Source organism: Myotis brandtii, unplaced genomic scaffold (assembly GCF_000412655.1).
Source record: "Myotis brandtii unplaced genomic scaffold, ASM41265v1 scaffold237, whole genome shotgun sequence".
Classification (NCBI taxonomy): domain Eukaryota; kingdom Metazoa; phylum Chordata; class Mammalia; order Chiroptera; family Vespertilionidae; genus Myotis; species Myotis brandtii.
Genome location: NW_005358943.1, coordinates 5838640 through 5858349, shown reverse-complemented (window position 1 = coordinate 5858349; position 19710 = coordinate 5838640). Strand labels below are relative to the sequence as shown.

The 19710-nt window shown below is 43.2% G+C and overlaps 1 protein-coding gene across 7 annotated transcripts in view; it reads right to left on the bottom strand.

The window, feature by feature from the left end:
- GPR19 (G protein-coupled receptor 19) overlaps positions 1-19710 on the bottom strand; it is a 33244-nt gene that overhangs the window by 9146 nt on the left and 4388 nt on the right. For 4 of the 7 annotated variants that reach the window (XM_014540200.1, XM_014540197.1, XM_014540198.1 and 1 more), the window contains 5 exons: positions 11595-11780; positions 9781-10245; positions 9460-9690; positions 8482-8638; positions 7350-7502 (listed from right to left, as the gene is read on the bottom strand). The exons of 1 other annotated variant lie outside the window; for it this stretch is intronic. The gene's annotated coding sequence lies outside the window, so the exon portion shown is untranslated. The remainder of the gene's footprint in view (positions 1-7349; positions 7503-8481; positions 8639-9459; positions 9691-9780; positions 10246-11594; positions 11781-19710) is intronic. 2 more of the 7 variants (XM_014540199.1, XM_014540201.1) reach the window with 1 other exon arrangement.

Below are 19710 nucleotides of genomic sequence, written 5' to 3'. Positions count from 1 at the left end.
CTGCATATATAATTAAGGTTATGGAATTTAAAATGGGAAAATTATCTTGGATTATCCAGGTGGGCCCAAACTAATAAACCCTGTTCTCTGGTTGGTAGCAGAGGAAGAGACAGATTCCATGCGTAAGCGGGAATTGACAAGCTGTTGCTGGCTCTGAGATGCAAGGGTCCACCTGCAAGAACCAGGAAGGCCCGGCAGGCGTGGCTCAGTGGTTGAGTGTTGACCTATGAACCAAGAGGTCACAGTTCAATTCCCCCGTAAGGTCACATGCCTGGGTTGTGGGCTTGATCCCCAGTAGGGGGGTGTGCATGAGGCAGCCAATCAATGATTCTCTCTCATCATTGATGTTTCTAGCTCTCTCTCCCTCTCCCTTCCTCTCTGAAATAAAAATATATTGAAGAAGGAGAAGGAGAACGAGAACGAGAACGAGAAGGAGAAGGAGAACGAGGAGGAGAAGGAAGAAGGAAGAAGGAAGAAGGAAGAAGAAGATCCACCACCACCACCACCACCAGGGAGAGGCCTCTAGGAGTGATGCCTTAGTCCTATGGTTATGCCCAAGGAAAGTGCCCTTAGTCCTATAACCACAAGGTGCTGCATTCTGCTAACCATCACAATGAGCTTGGGAGGGGAATCATCCCTGGAGCCTCTACAAAGGAATACAGACCTGACAACTCCTGGATTTCAGCCTCTGAGACCAAGCAGAGAAACTAGCCAAGCACACCCAGCCTTCGGACCTGTGACATAAGGGACTGTTCTCTTAAGTCACTAAATCTGTGATAATTTGTTATAGTGGCAATAGAAATTAATTCAATATAGCATTTCTTATATAACTGAGTGTGAAGACTAAAACTTATACCAACCATCCTATCACTTTCCACTACCCTACCAGCATCTAGAATATTAGAAATCCTGAAAGGCTTAAAGAATGTAGTGCTTTCTACTTCACCTTAAACATTGGGCTAGGGACCAAGAAACCTGGGTTCTGACTCCAACTATAAGCACTGAACAGCAAGTCAAGGGACCCAGGTCTTTTTTATTTATTTATTTCAGTGTAAGGACCTTAATTAAGTAAATCGATCTCTCCGAATCCCTGTTTCCATGTCCACATGTGAATGAGTTGGTCTGGATGATTTCTAAGGTCATTTTAACTCTAGGAATTAAAACTGATAGGTAGTCATTGTAATGAGCAACACACGTCCATTTAACTTATCATCTACCACTCTCACTAGCAGAGAGCTCACCATAGAGTGCATTTTGTCAGAAAGAGAGGGAAGTTGGTTGGAGCTGCTGGGGCCCAGCACTGTGAGCCTTTGACATTACAATAAACGTTCTTTGAATACCTGCTGTGTGCTCACTGAGCTAAAGTAGAGGCAAACAGTTGTCTTGGAGCTAAATGTTCAGTTTCATTTCCAAGCTCTGGTTCAGTTCGCATCTCTAGTAGTGTAACTTGAATAGCAAAGAGTTGGGGAGGCGAAGACCAGATCCTTACACTCAAAGGAAAGAACTGTACAAGAAATGCGATTTACAGATGTTTGAAAAGAAGGTGAATGATTCATTACGAACCAAGTATAAGCACTGACTGGGAGTTACTAAGAACTCTTGTTTTTCAGAAGCATTTCCATTTGTCTCACATCAAATCCACATCAACACTCTGGGCAAATTTTGATCTGCACCACTGTCCGCCACCCAGTTTTTCCAAGAAAGCAACCTTCAAGTTCATGGAGCAAAAGTTAGATTTGAATTTGCATTAATGTATATTTTTCATGGACAAATTATGCACCTATATATCACTGAAAATACTGAATGTATACTTGCATATGTTTCACATGGTTACTATTAATTTTAGTGCCATATATTTTTAGACATTTTATAGGTTAAAACGCTATTGCTGTCATTTCTCAATGCTTATTTTCATCCTCTCTGCATATCATCTAACCACCTACACCAATAATTTTCAACTTTTTTTCTTCAAAGAAAGACATGACAAATATGTTCATATGTGTGACATTCCCCAATAGATATATCCAGAATTATCTGCAATTCTACAAGCTCAACCAATAACTCCAATACTTAATCTTCAGCCTAAGAAATCATGTTGAAAAGGAAATACTTATGTAGACATCCTTAAATATATAATTAAAATTTAAAATTAAATCACTGGCAAACTTTGGTAGTTTGTTTATTAGGAAGTGATTACTTTTGTCTGGGACACAGCTATCTATTTTGATACTTTGGTTGATAAGCACTACCCTGCCATACCGTAAGTGACACCTGAATTCTGAATTCTTGAAGACTGAAGGATGCCTAGCACAGAGAACCAGGGAAAAGGTAGTAAGAGAAAGAAACATGGTTATTCTCCTCACTAGTCAATGGTGTGATCTGATAAGCTTGTTACAAATGTCCACCTATGAACATTTCTCTGTAAGTAACTAACCCCTACATATGATCTAAAAAAGCCCTTGACATTCCAGGATGGTTTCATAGCCTGCACCCAAATCTGAAGGTGCATTTCCTTCTTTAGATGTGGAAGAAAATAACTCTATGCACATTTTAAATATAAAGAGGCTGTACAGTGTAGTGGTTGAGAGCATGGGCTCTAGAGCAGTGGCTCAGTGGTCACTTTACCTCTCAGAGGACATTGGGCAAAGGCTGGACACATTCTTAGTTGTCACAACTGGGGGAGGAAGGTGTTACTGACATCTGGTAGGCAGAGGCCAGAGATGCTGCTAAACATTCTATAATAAAGAGGACACCCCCCACCCCCAACAAAGAATTATTAATCCAAATGCCGAAAGTGTTGAGGTTGAGAAACCCTGCCCTAGAGCCAGCTTACCTGGGTTTCAAATCACATATTACCTATGCAGCCACCGCAAGTGACTGGCATCTTTGTACTCATGAGTATCTTCACCAATAAAATTAGGGTAATATCAGGACCCACCTTATTGATCTGTTGTGAGAATAAAGTATGATACAAGAAAGGAGCTAAGACCAACATCTGGAACAGAGCAAGTGCTAAGAAAACATTTACTTTTGTTATTGTTATACTAGAGGCCCGGTGCACCAGTGGGGTCCCTCGGTGTGGCCTGCGGGGATCGGGCCAAAACCAGCTCTCCAACATCTCCCAAGGGGTCCCGGATTTCGAGAGGGTGGTTCTCAGGTGACGCACCCCGGAAGTGGGCTCCCTGGACCTCTCTGGTTCTGGGTGCATCACCCAAGAAGCGCAGCTGCCAAGTCACCACAGCTCGGCAGCTTCTGCGTTGAGCGTCTGCCCCCCAGTAGTCAGTGCTAGTCATAGCTACCGGTCAGAGCGTCTGCCCCCTGGTGGTCATTGCGCATCATAGCTACCGGTTGGACAGTCGAACAGTCGGGCGGTTGCTTAGGCTTTTATATATATAGATGCTTTGGGGGAAAAATAGAAGAAATACACCGAAATTTTTAACAGTGGTTATTTATAGGTGGTGAGATCATAACTGATTTTTATTTTCATTATACTTCTCTATATTTTCCAAATTTTCTTGAACTGTATTTGTATTAATCTAATATCAAAAAACATATATATATATATATACATATATTGTTAATCCTCACATGAAGATATTTTTCCATTGATTTTTTAGAGAGAGTGGAAATGAGGGGGAGAGACAGGAGAAGAGAAACACTGATGTGAAAGAGACACATCGAATGGGCTGGGACTGAGCCTGCAACCAAGGTACAAGGTTTGACTGGAATCAAACCTGCGACCCTTCAGTCTGCAGGCCAATGCTATAACCACTGTGCAAAACTGGCCAGGGCCCAAAAACATACATTGTAAAAAAGAATGTAGACTTCACTTGTGATATAGTGGAAAGAGCACAGAATTAGAAAGACTGAGGAATTTCAGAGCGGAGGCTGGGGAGACATTAACCAGGGAAGTCATATGCATCATATACATATATGCATAGCCCAAGGATACAGACAATAGTGGGGTGAAGGGCTGGGAGGGGCAGGGATGGGGTGGAGGGAGTCAATGGGGAAAAAACAAACAAAGGGAACATCTGTAATACTTTGAACAATAAAGATAAATTTTAAAAAAGGAAGAAAGGAAGGGAAGGGGAGGGGAGGGGAGGGGAGGAAGAAAAGAAAAGAAAAGAAAAGAAAAGAAAAGAAAAGAAAAGAAAAGAAAAGAAAAGAAAAGAAAAGAAAAGAAAAGAAAAGAAAAGACCTAGAGTCAGATCCTGGCTTTCTTTGCTGTGTGTGACTTTGAGCAGATGAATTCATCTCTCTGAGCTTCAGTTTCCTGATCAGAATTTGCGGCTAATCATGCATATCATAGCGCCTCCATCAGGATGAACCAAGAGACATCCAGTGCGTAGGAAGGTCTGCCGAATGAAAGGCTCCAGGAGATGAATGCTTTACAAGTCTAGCCAAGGGGAAGTGACTCTACACACAGGGAAAGAGATTCATGATGGTGACTCCCCTTCTGCTTTTAAAGCCATCCTCTCGGAGAGGAGAGTGTACCTCTCATCCCATCCCATTTTGTGCTCTGGTTCATAGAGAAGAAACTGCATCCACTCGGGTCTTTCCTCCTCCCTATGTATACACCTTAGGAAAGGATGTGAGAATCCCGCTGGCGTGACTCATTTGGCAGCATCTACTAGTGGTGGGCAGGTTACTGTAACCAAAAGGCAGGACGGAGGCATCACTTTCTCATATCCTTCACCTGTGCTCACTGAACCTCTTCTTATTTCCTCTTTCATGCCTAGCTTCCAAATTCAAAGCCTCTCCTCCGGGGGAAGCCTCCACTTTCTCTCTCTTCTGTCTTCTCCTGTTCAGCTGGTTGAGGAGACTGCACCTTTTAGATTCGAGAGGGATGAGTAGGAAGCCCAGGTAGGCTTCCAGGTGGAAGCCTCTTGTGTGCACTAGCTTTCTCTGTGTATCTGAGAAGGCCTGCATGAGTGCGGGGGGCGTGTGGCACTTGCTTCCAGCAGCAGGGCTGTTTCTTTTGCACAGTCCACTCAGCAGGTAGCAAACACTGGAGGTAAGGAGGGTGAGTGCACAGGATTCAGGGACGCGTATCTTATTCACAAACCCTACTCTTCCTCTCCCTAATGAATTAATTAGATGGAAAAATAATAGGAAAGGTTATATTTGTGACTATTTTAACCCTAATTAGTCTGTTAACTTGAATTCAAATCCTAAGCAACTTTTCAAATACTTGGAGACAATCTTTTGGACTCTGTTTGGGAAAGGCCGTCTGGCTCCGACCTACTCTGACACTGAAGATCCCAGGGTTCTCTTTGGAGGAATCCTGTAGCTCTGTGGGCTCTTGGGGCAGCGTTTTGGGCACTGGGATTCACAGTTGATTAGGACAGGACTGCCAGGGGAAGGAACTGACCTTCTCAACCCAAAGTGAACTATTTCAATGTTGGGAAATAGTGCCAGGCAAAACATCAGAGATGTTAGCGGTGCCTCCATCAAGATTTAAATAAAAATATCAGAAGACACAGACACAGACAACAGTATGGTGGTTACCAGAGGGAAGGGGGTGGGAGATAAAGGGTAAAGGGGCCAAATATATGGTGACAAAAGATGATTTGACTTTGGGTGGTGGGCACACAATGCAATATACAGACGATGTGTCATAGAAATGTTTACTTGAAACCTACATAATCTTATTAACCTATGTCAACCCAATAAACTTAATGAAATAAAATATCAGAACTTCATTCTCAATGTACATAATTATGTCAACCCAATAAACTTAATGAAATAAAATATCAGGAGAACTTCATTCTCAATGTACATAATAAATTCGTGCACTCAGGGGGGGTCCCTCAGCCCAGCCTGCGCCCTCTCACAGTCCGGGACCCCTCAGGGGATGTCCATCTGCCAACTTAGGCCCTCTCCTCTGGGGATTGGGCCTAAGCTGGCAGTCAGACATACCTCTGGCAACCGAGGATCCCTAAGGAGATGTTCACCTGCCAGCTTAGGCCTGCTCCCTGGGAGATCAGGCCTAAGCTGGCAGTCAGACATCCCTTTGGCAGCCCAGGAGCCTTCAGGGAATGTCCAACTGATGGCTGGCCTAAGCCACCAGTTGGACATCCTTAGCACTGCCGAGGAGGCAGGAGAGGCTCCTGCCACCGCCACTGCGCTCGCAGCCATCAGCCCAGCTGAGGGGAGCTCCAGGACCCCTGACCACCAGGGGGCAGCTCCTGCATTGAACATCTGCTCCCTGGTGATCAGTGCGCGTCATAGCAACCAGTTGTTCTGCCATTAGGGTCAATTTGCATATTACACTTTTATTATATAGGATGCCAAAGGAATTGGTAATCTCCAAGAATGTTTTGAACTCTAATGTGCCATTGTTCCAGGGTCACTCTGACTATAGCATACATAAATTTCAGGCATAATTTTTTCCTACTGCACATTTATCTCTTCACGATCCTCCCTATAAACACATGCAAAACAAAATAGGCATGGGCCCCAAAATGGCTCCTACCAGGCCCCAAACTGGCAGAATGCTGTCAGTCTTGAGTCTTCCCATTCTTCATCTGCAAATATATATGGAAAGTTTACCATAAACCAGGCCTGGTGCTAAGTGCTAGCAATCCAAAGATGGAAGGATACAAGAAGCTCCCTCCAGTTGGCCAGATTAGTGTGAATGTGTTAGTTATCCCAGGGAAATGTAGATTTCAGCAGGGATGAAAGGCTTAATCTAAAGGACTAACTAAAGTTCAATACTGTAGGGCATGTAATTACTCTTCAAAGTCTTCTTCAATGAAACCCTGAAGGGAAATACCTCATTTAGTGAAGAATTTTACAAATTTTAGACTCCTTTCCCTTATCTTCCTCTTAGTATCTTTGACCTAGCAAATTCTCTTAGTTTTCCCACAGCACGAGATCAGTCATCTTTTATTTCATAAGGGCCAGAAGGGAAACTACACAGACCAAAGGAAGAAAATCCTTGTATCTCGGAAATTTCCAGAAGTTAAAAAAAAAACAACAACACAAAAACTTCCTCATTGTTCCTTAAAAACCTAAAATAATTTACAAAGAGAGAGATCGATTCCCTTGTTTTAAAATATATTATTTTAAAGCAATATATCTAAGCAGTTTGATATCATAGTTTATGTTCATAATTTTAGAAGCGTTGAATCTGTTATTTTGGAACCCGGGTAAGTGCTTTTAAAGAGAACATGCTTAGGCTGGATGGAAGAATGTTTCTAGGTTTGATTTTTTTAAAAATCAACCATGATGTAATTCCAGATTTCTTTTTTTCCTTTAGACATCATTTGGTCACCATAGTAACACAGTGTTTTACTACCAGATATCTATACAGTATAAGGGGAAGAGAACAGGCTATTACTTACTGGGTTATTTGGGGGTACAGAATGTGACTACTGGGATAATTCAAGATTAAATATAGATTTCACTGGGGATCTGTTTTAGCCAGGCAAGCTGATTCAATCTTCTAGTGGCATCAACTGAACAAAATGTGTAACCAAATCAATTGTTGACATCATCTGAAATAACACAAGCAGAGAAGCAGCATGGTTCAGTGGTTAAGATCATGAACTCTGAGGTCAAGTTTCTTGTGTCCAAATCCTGTTCCTACTATTTACTAGCTGTGCAACTGTGGGAGAGTCCCCTAACCTCGCTGTGCCTTAGTTTCTTCATCACCAAAATGTGGGTACTAATAACACCTCCTCCAGAGGGTTATCATACGGATTACATGATTGATTTTGGTGTGCTTAGACTGATGCCTTACATATAGTAAGAACTTTGTAAATATTTGTAAAATATAGACAAAGTAAAATTTAAACTTGTTAGCTTCCTTCTCTATGCTGGGTAGAAATGGTCAAGATATCGAGATTTGAATACATGGCAGATTATTTTAGCCTGTAACTTTGGGAGATTCCTTTGAGAACTTCACAGGGGCCCTCTTGGTAGCTGTTCTGTAAGGCTTGAAATTCGGTGGCAGTCTGCTGTCCTGAACCAGAGCTGGAAACTATCACAAGCCCTCCTGGTATCAGGAACATCAGGAGGAAAAGGATTGCACAGCACAAAGAAACAGCACGCCTGCCCCCTCATCTCCCGAAGCCACTGCCAACAACCTCTGGGAGCATGAGCACAGAATAAGCAGCTGGAGAGGGATGAAATAGGATTTTATTTCAGTGACAATGAAATCTAGTTGGTTTCAGTAACATTTTTTTTCCTCCTTCCCGGATTCAAAGAAAAAGATCGTTTTCATCAATGACTGCTTTGTTTTATGAATTACCACTATACAGAATTTCCATCTGTTTCTTCAACAGGCACTTACTCTGGTGAATTATTCATTTTGCAGAACTACCTAGGCATCTTTGTGGGACCCATAACAAAACTAAAGCCCCTAACCAGCCAATAAGCCAAGACAAGAACCCCAAATTGCCTGAAAAAAAAAAAAGGTTTTATGTTCTCTAAGCCGAATTTCAGCCACAATACCGCGGGATCTCTGGCACATACCTCCATCCGGACTTGATCTTAGAGCCAGTCTCCTTGGGTCTTCTTGGTCAGCAATAGCCCTTACATGGGAGTTTGGAGAATGCCATAAGCCACCAGGAAAGCTTGGGAACACATTCATATCTGTCCTCTGCCTTTGCCTTGGCTCACAGCCCGCTTCCTGGTAAGGAGACAAGATGACGCTGTGCAGGGTAGACTGTTAAACCATCTTCCCGCCCCCAGCCCCACTCTCTGGGTGCCCCTCCCTTCTCTTTTCCAAGGCTCTGGAATGTGTCACATGGGAAATGGATCATGTGGCTCCAGGGGAGAATGTGGCCATCTTCTCGCTCCCTCCCCCCACTTTTCCTTTCGGGAGCAAAGCAGCAGAAATCTCCAACCTGATTGGCTCAGGCCAAAAATCTCCATATGAAAAGGGAAGATTCAACTATCCAAACCTTCAGCATTCTCCACTTAATTTTTTGTTTTCTTTCTCATCTGAACGTTTTATTCTGGGCATTCAGAGTTGCTTGGTAGGGTTGGAAATGATGCTTTCTCCCCATCCCCTTTCTTTCCTATCATCAGTCCCCTAACATGACAAGGGGTTCCCTACCCAGCCTCCGGAGCCCCCTTGGCACATATGGGACAATGGAGTATTCAGCACCACGGACAGCATTACAACCCCTTCAGTGTTCACTAAAGCCATTTTTAATTCATTTAACTCTCAGGTAAATAAAAATAAGTTTTAAAATACTTCCCTGAGGTCTTTTGTCTAAACAGACATCAGGCCAGCCATATATCTGGGGGTCCAGTTTCCCTGTCTATCTATTTACGGTTACTTTGTAAATACAAATATAAATTTTATATAACGTTAAACCCAAAGGGCATTCCATATCTACCTCCTTGTTCTCCTCCCACAATCCATCCCCACCCTTTAAATATGCTCTATGTTTTAGAGGAATTCTCGTAACACAATTTACTATATGCCCATATGTCTATGCTCACGGAAAAGTCACCGAAATACACAGGATTTCCTGAGTGTGGCTGTCTGCACGTCTTTCACCCCATCCCTAGGCCTCAGACAGGGCTGAATTAGAGTAGCAGGGAGAAAGCCTGGTAGGAGCTGTTTTGTTCCAAGGTCTATCCTGCTTTGCTGACGTCTCGGTTGCCATGGTGCTAGGTAACTGCTGAAGGGGATGATTTCTTTCAGAACCGGTCACCATGGGACCCAGCTGGCTACAGAAAAGCAGAAGGAAAGGGGCTGAATTGCTGAGGAGGATTTTCAATTAGCATTTTCAGAGCCAAACTTACTTAATGGGCCCTTACCTTACTGAATTGTTGCTGACCCTAAATCTTGAAAGGACTCTAGGAATTTGTGTGGACACTGCGATGGTAACTCCATCCTCTACAGCTACTTTCCTGAAAAATCTGTGTAGGGGTGCCTTGGCTGGTGTAGCTGTTGGTTGGGCACTGTCTATTGCACTGAAGGGTTGCTGGTTCGATTCAGGTTCTAGGCACATGCCTAGGGAGGGAGGCAGCTCTCACATCAATGTTTCTCTCTCTCTCTCCCTCTTTCTCTAAAAAATCAATTTTAAAAATATTTTTTTAAAAAAACAGTTTAGTTGCAACGGAATGAAAATGCCAGCTTCATAGAATGACTGTAGAGTGCCATCACCAAGTGGTGGAAAGAACATGAGAAACGTATTTCTCTTCAGGCTGGGACTTCTGACTTTTGTGAAGCCATTCATCAAAGACCTACAGCCTTCACTGGGAGATGCTTGAGATCCACACCTGATGTTTGACACCAGGAACAATTTTTAAATGCTTTACAATTTTACAGGAGCAAAGATAAATATATTTTCATGTGAGCTGCTAAATTATTTTAATAAAAATAAATGTGATTAATAAGGTTAATTCCTTGGATAACATTTGGACTACCCAAATCAGAAATGTAAACCAGTTATATATTTGTCTCCTAAAGCTGGCATATAACTGATTATTTTAAACTCAGAATCCTAACTATGGCAATTCTGAATATTTATGTTTGGGGAGAAGTTCTGACTTGCAATGTGCTGAAATGCAAACTGTGAGAAAAGAGGTAGCTCAGGGGAGCTGGAGTATGATTTCAAGAAATTGAAGTTCCACTTTTTGGCTAAGATCAAGTGAAGAAATTGAAATTCCTTGCTGATGCAATATCCACAGCTTAAGACATATTTACTCCTTTTATTTTAGAAGAGTCAGGTTAATTCTAGTTTTTCTCTGTAAGACTCACAGAGAAACTCAACTGTGTTAATTCTAATACTTGCCACTTTCAGAAAATTCATTTATCAGGAAAGCTGATACATGTTTGAAGAAACTGTTAAAAACCAGCAGACTGGTGACTTGAATATTATCTCTCCTATTAGTCAATAACAACAATAGAAACAACTCACATTTATTGTGTCAGATTCAGTACATGATGTCATTTAATTCTATCAAACTATGAGACAGATGAGTAAACCAAGGCTTAGAGAAGGTAAGTAATGTGCCCCAAACTGCACAGCTAGTTAGTGTGGGAGTTAGGATTTGAAACTAACCTTGACTCCAGGTCAGGCACATTATACTATACTAGTCTGCATCATGAATCTTAGGCTAGACCAAGATAACTTGTCAAACTAATGTTATAGGATTCATTACAATGGCCCTTTGACAAAAGAAATAAAAAAGATTGCTTTAAATTATTTGAGACAAAAAAAAATAGAGGCTAAATTATTCATTCCTTTTAGGGTGATTGTATGTGTACGTCATGGCTTAATGACAATAATTTTTTAAAAAGAAAAAATAATAATTAAAATAACTTTACAAGGAATCAGAATATTATTAATAATTACTAGAAGGTATGTTGTGTAAACACTAATTCTGTTAAAAATATTAACTTTGTAATCACCAAACATATTCCTAGCCATTTGGAAGAAGATAAAGAGACAGTTACCTTTCATCCAAACACATAAAATCCTACAATACTTGTATGGCTGGAGTGTTATTTTGAAAATGATTTGAATGATTTTTATTCCTGTCCCTACAGAATCAATTTGCCCTATGAGTAGGAAGTATGGCACCATTTAGAACTTACAAAAGGAATGGAAAGAAGGAATATTCACCTTCTGAAATTCAAACTAGGAATGTGCATCCAGACCACAGGCTTCGAATCCAGGCTACTGTTTTAGAAGCCATTCTTGAAATTCCGTTGTTTCTGCCTTCCCTTGTCATCAACCAGAGGTTACTCAGTGTTCAGTCCGGTAGAGCAGGTCTTCAGGCTGGGCCAGGTAAAAACTTTCCAAGGGGTCCTCGAGCATGCAGACAGTTTTATGGGAGCTAATTTCTTGATCCTCAACTTCCACAAGCAACTTCCTTCAAATACTTCAACAACAACACACACACACACACACACACACACACACACACACGCACGCACGCACATGCACACATACACAGAAAAGGAAAGTAAATATGACAGCACATTAACAAATAGTGAATCTAGGTGAAGAGCATATGAGTTTATTGTACTTCTCTTTTAACTTTAATGTCTAAATGAAGATGAAAAAGTAATAAATACTGCTCTCTGATAAAGCAGGACATGGAGAGTGCGTCTGTCCTTTGGCTTTCAGGTTTAGTGACAAAGAGAGAGAGAGATAAAGGAGAACCCAGACAAAGCAGCCAGTCACTGGGCCTGACTCTCTCTAGGCCAAAGTTGGATATGAGTGTATCCATTTTGAATTGTGGCTGGAACAAATTACCGCAAATGCAGTGGCTTAAAACAACATAAATGCACTACCTCACAGGTCTGCAGGTTAGAACTGTGTTACTGAGCTAAAATGATGGTGACGGTAGGGCTGTGTTCATCTCTGGAGGCTATCAAGAGAGAATCTACTTCCTTGCCTTTCCAGCCACCCACTTTCCTTGGCTCATAGCCCCCTTACTCCATCCTCAAGACCAACTTTGTATCTCTCTAACCATGATTCCATAGTCACATCTCCCTTTGACTTGGACCGAAGACTAGAAAGCTTCTTTTAAGAACCCATGTCATTAGATTAGACCCACCAGATAATCCAGGTTACTCTCCCTTCTCAAGGCCCTTTAACTTAATCATATCTACAAAATCCCTTTTGCCCTGTAAGGTAACAAACTCACAGAGATTAGGACTGGGTCGTTAGGGGGCTTACATACCATAATGAATTGCACCCATGTTGAGAGGAGCACTCAGGGCAAGGGATCTCTGCCTCTGCTTTCCTTTTGAGACACTGTCCAGGCCCCTCACCTCATTCCTTGCACTTGCCATGGCTGTTCTGGCCAGTGGCAAGTCCCCAGCAGCACGGTCAGGCAGAGATAGAGCAGCCAAGTATCCCAAGCCTTCCGGGTTCCCTTGAAGCACTGCTGAACTAACAGCCAGTGGGCCTGCCATGGCCAGGCAAGGTGACTCCATAGCAAGGGCCAAGGGGAAGTTGAATCTGCAAGAGGCGCTGACCAATACTCCCTAGGAGACTGAAGCCAAAAACGGGCCATGACTTCACCAGCTGCAGGCTTTAGCATCACAGGCTAACAGGCTCCCCGGAGATCAGCTGAGAAGGGATATCATGCCGGAAACCTGCCAGGTCCTGAACGGAGTCAGGAGATGCCCTTTCTCTCACCCACGCCACAAGGATGTGCACATCAGCCCTCCCCGTCCTCCATACAAATGGATGTTACCTTCAGAGACGACAGGACCGCCCTGGGAGGCATTATGAAAAATAAAGCATTTTTATCTAAAGGAACCATTTAAATAATGAAATTAAATTGAACTATGTATATTTAAAATGGGATTGGGCGCTTTTGCCCCCTGTAACCCAATAGTTGTGGTGGTTTCAAAATATGTCAACAAAGTATTTGATATGTCTCCCTTCAAATGGTGACACTTAGTAGCCCTCCCCTTGAATATGGGCCAGACTTAGTAACCTATTTCTGATAAAAAGAACAGGGCAGAAGTGGGTCTCTGTAACTTCTCTTTTCTCCCCAAAAAATGCATTTTTATTGATTTCAGAGAGGAAGGGAGAGGGAGAGAGAGATAGAAACACCAGTGATGGGAGAGAATCATTTATCAGCTGCTTCCTGCATGCCCTACACTGGGGATCAAGCCCGCAACCGGGCCTGTGCCCTGACTGGGAATGGAACTGTGATCTCCAGGTTCATAGGTCGATGCTCAACCACTGAGCCACGCCAGCTGGGCTCTGTAACTTCTGACACTAGATCCTAACAAGGATTGTTTCTTCCTGTTGGATTACTCATTCTGGGAGAAGCCGGCCACCACGTCATAAGGACACTCAAGCCATCCTGTGAAGGGGCCCATGTGCGGAAAACTAAAGCCTCTCACCAACCAGTACCAACTGGCCACCAAGGTGAGTGAGCCGCCCTGGCAGCAGGTCCTCCAGCCCTAGGCTACCATCCCAGAACTACCCAGCTAAGCTGCTCCCAAATTCTTGACCCACCGAAATTATGAGATAATGTTTATTATTGTTTTAAGTGACTAAGTTTTGGGGCATTTTGTTATGCAGTAATAGAAAACTAATACACAGGTGAAAGTCTAGAAAAAAATAAGAAACCTCCTTTTTCTGGGCATATTTGAGCTGTAGTGTATTAAATAAGTGTCTCTGGTACATATGTGTGTGTTCCAGATGTGGAAGGTGTGTGGTTTTATTAAGCTGAGAATATGAGGAAGGGGAGAAAAGAATTAGGCACGTTGCAGTGTTGTCTAAAAGGAAAGGAAGAAAGGAAGCCACTTAGGTCGAGGGGGATTTATTATAAAGACTCAGAAGAACTGCAGGGAACTCAAGAACAGGAAGTGGTAAGTGGACTGAAATAAGGGATCAGAAAACTGTCAGCACCGAGACAGCCACCAACTCCCTCTCTGTCTCTGGCCTTCAAGGTCTATTGTCTCCTATTCTCTCTGCTTCTCTTAGACATCAGCTCATTCTGCTTTACACTGCATTGCTGCCCCCAAATGGAAGCCCCAAATGGCGACTTTGCCTCTGAAATTTACATGACTTTATAAGTTCAACGCTTCTATCTAAATGAGTCAGTCTCAATTAAAAATAGAACTACCATATGATCCAGCAATCCCCCTCTGGGTCTATATCCAAAGGAACCGAAATCTATCTCAAAGAGACATCTCTCTCCCATGTTCATTGCAGCTTCATTCACAGTAGCTAGGATATAGAAACAACCTAAGTTTCTGTCGGTGGACAGATAGATAAAGCAAATGTCACACACACACACACACACACACACACACACACACACACTGGAATATTATTCAGCTTTAACAAAGAAGGAAATCCTGCCATTTGTAACAACATGGATGAACCTGTAGGGCATTATACTAAGTGAAATAAACCAGACACAGGAAGATAAATACTGCACGATCTCACCTACATGTGGAATCTAAAAAAAATCAAATTCATAGTAACAAGTAGAATGGTGGTTACCAGGGGCTTGGGGGGAAACGGGGAGATACTGGTTAAAGAAAACAAACTTTCAGTTATAAGGTGAATAAGGTCTGGAGACCTAATGTGCAACATGGTGACTATCTATATATATAAAAGCCTAAGTGACCAAACACCCGAAAGACAGGAACGACTGGTCGCTATGATACGCACTGACCACCAGGGGGAGGACGCTCAATGCAGGAGCTGCCCCCTGGTGGTCACTGTGCTCCCACAGTGGGAGTGCCACTCAGCTGACCAACCCATCCCAGTGGCCCACCAGCCCTGCCGCAGCCACTCCCTCCCTCAGTAGTCTTGCGGGTCCAATCTCCCGAGAACAGGCCAGGCACCAGCAAACCAGCGCCACCAGCACAATTCTGACAGCCGCCAGTCTCCTGGAAGTCAGCCTTGGGCACCACGGCCGCATCCCCTCCCTAGATGCTCTGCAAGGAAGAAACAATATAAACGCGACCGCCAGGTGGCTCCTGACAACCTGCGCAAATGTCAGTGGGATGGATCCAGATCCCGGGCCCCGCAAGGGCATCCTACCCCCTGCCCAAAGGGCTGATCGCGTCCTGCCCCCGCTCACCCCTCTCAGGACCCCATCCATGCACAAATTCATGCACCTGGCCCCTAGTAGTTAATAATAATGTATTGTGTACTTGAATTTGCTAAGAGAGTAGATTTTAAGTGTTGTCACCACAACACACAAGAAAATGGTAGCTATGTGATATGGCTATGTTAGTTAGTTGGTTATGGTAATCATTTCACAATGTATAGGTATATCCAAACATAACATTGTACACCTTAAATACATATAATTCTTATTTGTCAATCATGCTTCAATAAAGATGGGAGGGGAGGGGCGGAATATGACCTAGTCTCTCAATGTTCTGATCTAAATTCTTAGGAGGCAGATTGACTCAGCTTAAGTCAGAATAGAGCCAGATCCAATAAGCTGTGGGTGCTGAGTTAGAAGAGTTCATGTACTACCCTCTCAGCACTCCCTAACAAACTGGCAAATTTTATAAAAGGGAAGGGCAAGGAGTGGAAGGAAATGACTGATGGAGGAAATGACTGGTATTTGTGTGTGTGTGTGTGTGTGTGTGTGTGTGTGTGTGTGTGTGTTTAAAATTCCATTCCATTAACTTGGCCTGGCTGGTGTGGCTAAGTGGTTGGGCATCAGCCCAAGAACCAGGAGGTCATGGTTGGTTCCCGGTCAGGCCATATGCCCTGGTTGTGGGCTCGATTCCCAGTGTGGGGTGTGCAGGAGGCAACCAATCAATGATTCTCTCTAATCTTGTTTCTATCTCTCCCTCCCTCTCCCTTCCTCTCTGAAAGCAATACAAATATTTTTTTAAAAATAAAATAAAATTCCATTAACTTTCCACTGGCGTGACTGCCAACAGCCCCACTGGAACCTCCACAATACCTATGGCCTCCATTTCACCTCCATTTTAATCACCCACCTGGATATGCAGGCCCTTTCCACTGAAGTTTACCCACATGTACACCATGCTGTTTCATGCCTCCACAGCTTACATTTGACACGTGATTTCCTCTGCCTTGTCCACCTTGGGAATATCTATTCCTCTCTTAAAGCCAGGTGGGTTTCATCTTTTCTGAGGTTCTATGTCCCTCTTAACCCTACCCCCTCCAAAATAAGTTACATCTTTTTTACTATTGAACTTCTTTAATTTTCACACATATTACTTCTGTAAACACATACATAATATTGCATTGTGTTCATAGATTCTTGTAGGGAGGAATGTCACTCAATTTATCTTTATACCTTTAAGATATGAAAAACAAAGCAGGTGCTCAACAATAGTGTTCCAGCACCTTGCACAAGCATAACTTGAGACTAACTTAAGGCAACTTAATTTTTATTTTTCACTGTTCCTGTGAGTACCCTTTCTAGGGAGGTTTTCTTCTCCCAACCCTGAGTGAAAACTTGGGCAGTCCCATTCCTTTTTCTGGTTACTTTTAATTAACAGACGTTAGTAATTGGCCCCGACTGAGTATCTCAGTTGGTTAGAGCATCATCCTGATACACCAAGGTTTCAGGTTCGATCCCCTGTCAGGGCACATACAAGAATCAACCAATGGCCCTGGCCAGTGTGGCTCATTGGTTGGGCATCGTCCCATGTCCCAAAAGGTTGCCAGTTCGATTCCCGGGCAGGGTACATGCCTGGGTCGTGGGCTGGATCCCCGGTGGGGTGTGCAGGAGGTGGCCGATCCATGTCCTGCTCTCACATCAATCTTTCTCAATCTCTCTCTCTCTCCCTTCCTCTATCTCTAAATATCAATCCAAAAAACCTTTTAAGAATCAACCAATGAATGCATGAATAAGCAGAACAACAAGTTGATGTTTCTCTTTCCTTTCTCTCTCAAAATCAATAAATAAAAATTTAAAGAAAGAGATGTAATTAAAATATTCAGCCCTGTATAGTAGTCAAAAGCTACCACCTGACTTAAAGTTAAGGCTTTCCTCCCTTCTCCTAGTTTGTGCCTACTGTAGATAGGGAAGCTTAATTTAGGTAAAGAGTGTGGCCACTTCTCTCTTTCCCTGACTTGTTTTCTTTTTCTTTTTCTTTTTTTTAAATATATTTTATTGATTTTTTACAGAGAGGAAGGGAGAGGGATAGAGAGTTAGAAACATCGATTAGAGAGAAACATCGATCAGCTGCCTCCTGCACACCCCCTACTGGGGATATGCCCGCAACCAAGGTACATGCCCTTGACCAGAATCGAACCTGGGACCTTTTAGTCCGCAGGCTGACGCTCTATCCACTGATCCAAACCAGCCAGGGCAGCACTCTTATTTTAACATACTTTTATAACAGCTTAACTAAAGTGTCACCACTTGGGATTTTTCTATTTCTAACTTCCAATTGCTTCCCTCCTCATCCTGAGTCTCCTATCCTTCTACCTGACTCCATTCCTCATTTCTGCATAATCTGCTATTCACCCACTTCATAACTTCTAATTACTGACCCCTGCCCAGTCTCTGAATCCCTTGCCTCCTTACCGAGGAGACAATGTTTAGCCCTTTCACCAATTCTCTTAATAAACAAACTAATGTGCTTCTCAAGAAGAGGGGCCCAAGTAAAGGAAGGTTACCCTATGTGGCAGAAGATTTCCTGGCCGTTACTGCCCCATGTGGGTCTTGATATCCAATGACTGAAGTAGTAGGTGGTTTCAACTACTGAAACACATATATTCCTAGAAACCAGAGTTGTCCTCCTAGAAAGTACCTTGTCCTTACAAGTTCAAATTCCATGCCATCCCTCTTATTCCAAATGATTCCCTATTCATTAAAAGGCTACAAAAACAGACTTGAACCTCACCTTCCTCATCTGTCAGTACCAACAACACCAGTTGGGTAGTTAGGGCAGCTACATCAAGCTGATAGGCTCTGAGAAGGGGCTTCATCATCAATGTCCTGCTGCGCGTGCTTTCCCACAGGCACGGACCCACTGGAGAACATCCACATGCATACACTTCAGTGATGCCTTGATGCTCCTCCCCAACCAATGGAGCAGAGTGGGCTGTAAAAGTTCACTCCACCCCTCCACTGCCTTTAGGCCTGCTGAGAGCCCAAGATTCACCATGTGACAGTGCAATAAAGACATCATTATCTGTTTCGCCTGTGCTAGATCAAAGGATCAGCTTAGGAGGCTCAAATTCCCCATTTTTACAACAAATCCTATATATTCCTGGGACCTGTGTTAATGACTTCATCACTGACCTTTCCAAAATTAGGATGCTCACCACATTTTTACCATAGTGGTCTGTTTTCTGAATATACTAGTAGCTTACTATGCCCTATTTGTCTGCCCATCTCAAACTCTAGACTTTATTCCTCCAGAATTTTTCAAATACATAGCTATTCAGATCAGGTGGTCTTACACCACAGGTCTAATTTCTTTCCTCCTTCTTCTAGAGCAGTGGTTCTCAACCTTGGCTGCATATTAGAATCACCTGGGAATCTTTTTAAAATCCTGATTTCCGGGCCTCATCCTCCGGAAATTCTGTTTCTTTGTTACTAATGTTGTGGCCCCACCTCATAACAAAGAAACAGAATTTCCAGAGGATGAGGCCCAGAATCAGGATTTTAAAAAGATTCCCAGGTGATTCTAATGTGCAGCCAAGGTTGAGAACCACTGTTCTAGAGGGAACTCTTAAAGCAGTGGTTTCTTAGTAGCAAAATGAAGAGCTTTAAGACATACTGACCAAAAACCAACCAAACAACAAACAAACAAAAACCCATACTGGAGAGAAACCAAGATGGCTGCATAAGGTAAACACCAGAAATTGCTGCCTCGCACAATCACTTCAAAAATACAACTAAAAGACAAAACGGACATCATCCAGAACCACAGGAAGGCTGGCTGAGTGGAAACTCTACAACTAGAAGGAAAGAGAAAAGCACACTGAGACTCAGAGGAGGTGTGGAAGTAAAGTGCAGTGGTACGGAGGCGCACGAGGCAAGGGCTGGCAACTGAGGACGCGGCTGTCTTTTTGAATCCGGAGGGAGTCACAAGCCCCCAACTGCTCTGAACTCCAGTTCTGCGCAAGTCTCTGGGGACCCAGACTCATACGGGGAGAAACTGGACTGTCTGGCATCGGTCGGAACTTGAGGGTGGCTTTCTCTCAGAGGTGCTTGCAGTGATTACTGGGACACTGAGACGCGGGGCCTCTTAGGGTAGGACTGGGGAGCAGCCATAGCTGCTTGCTCCACCCTGTTGATCCCCTCAGA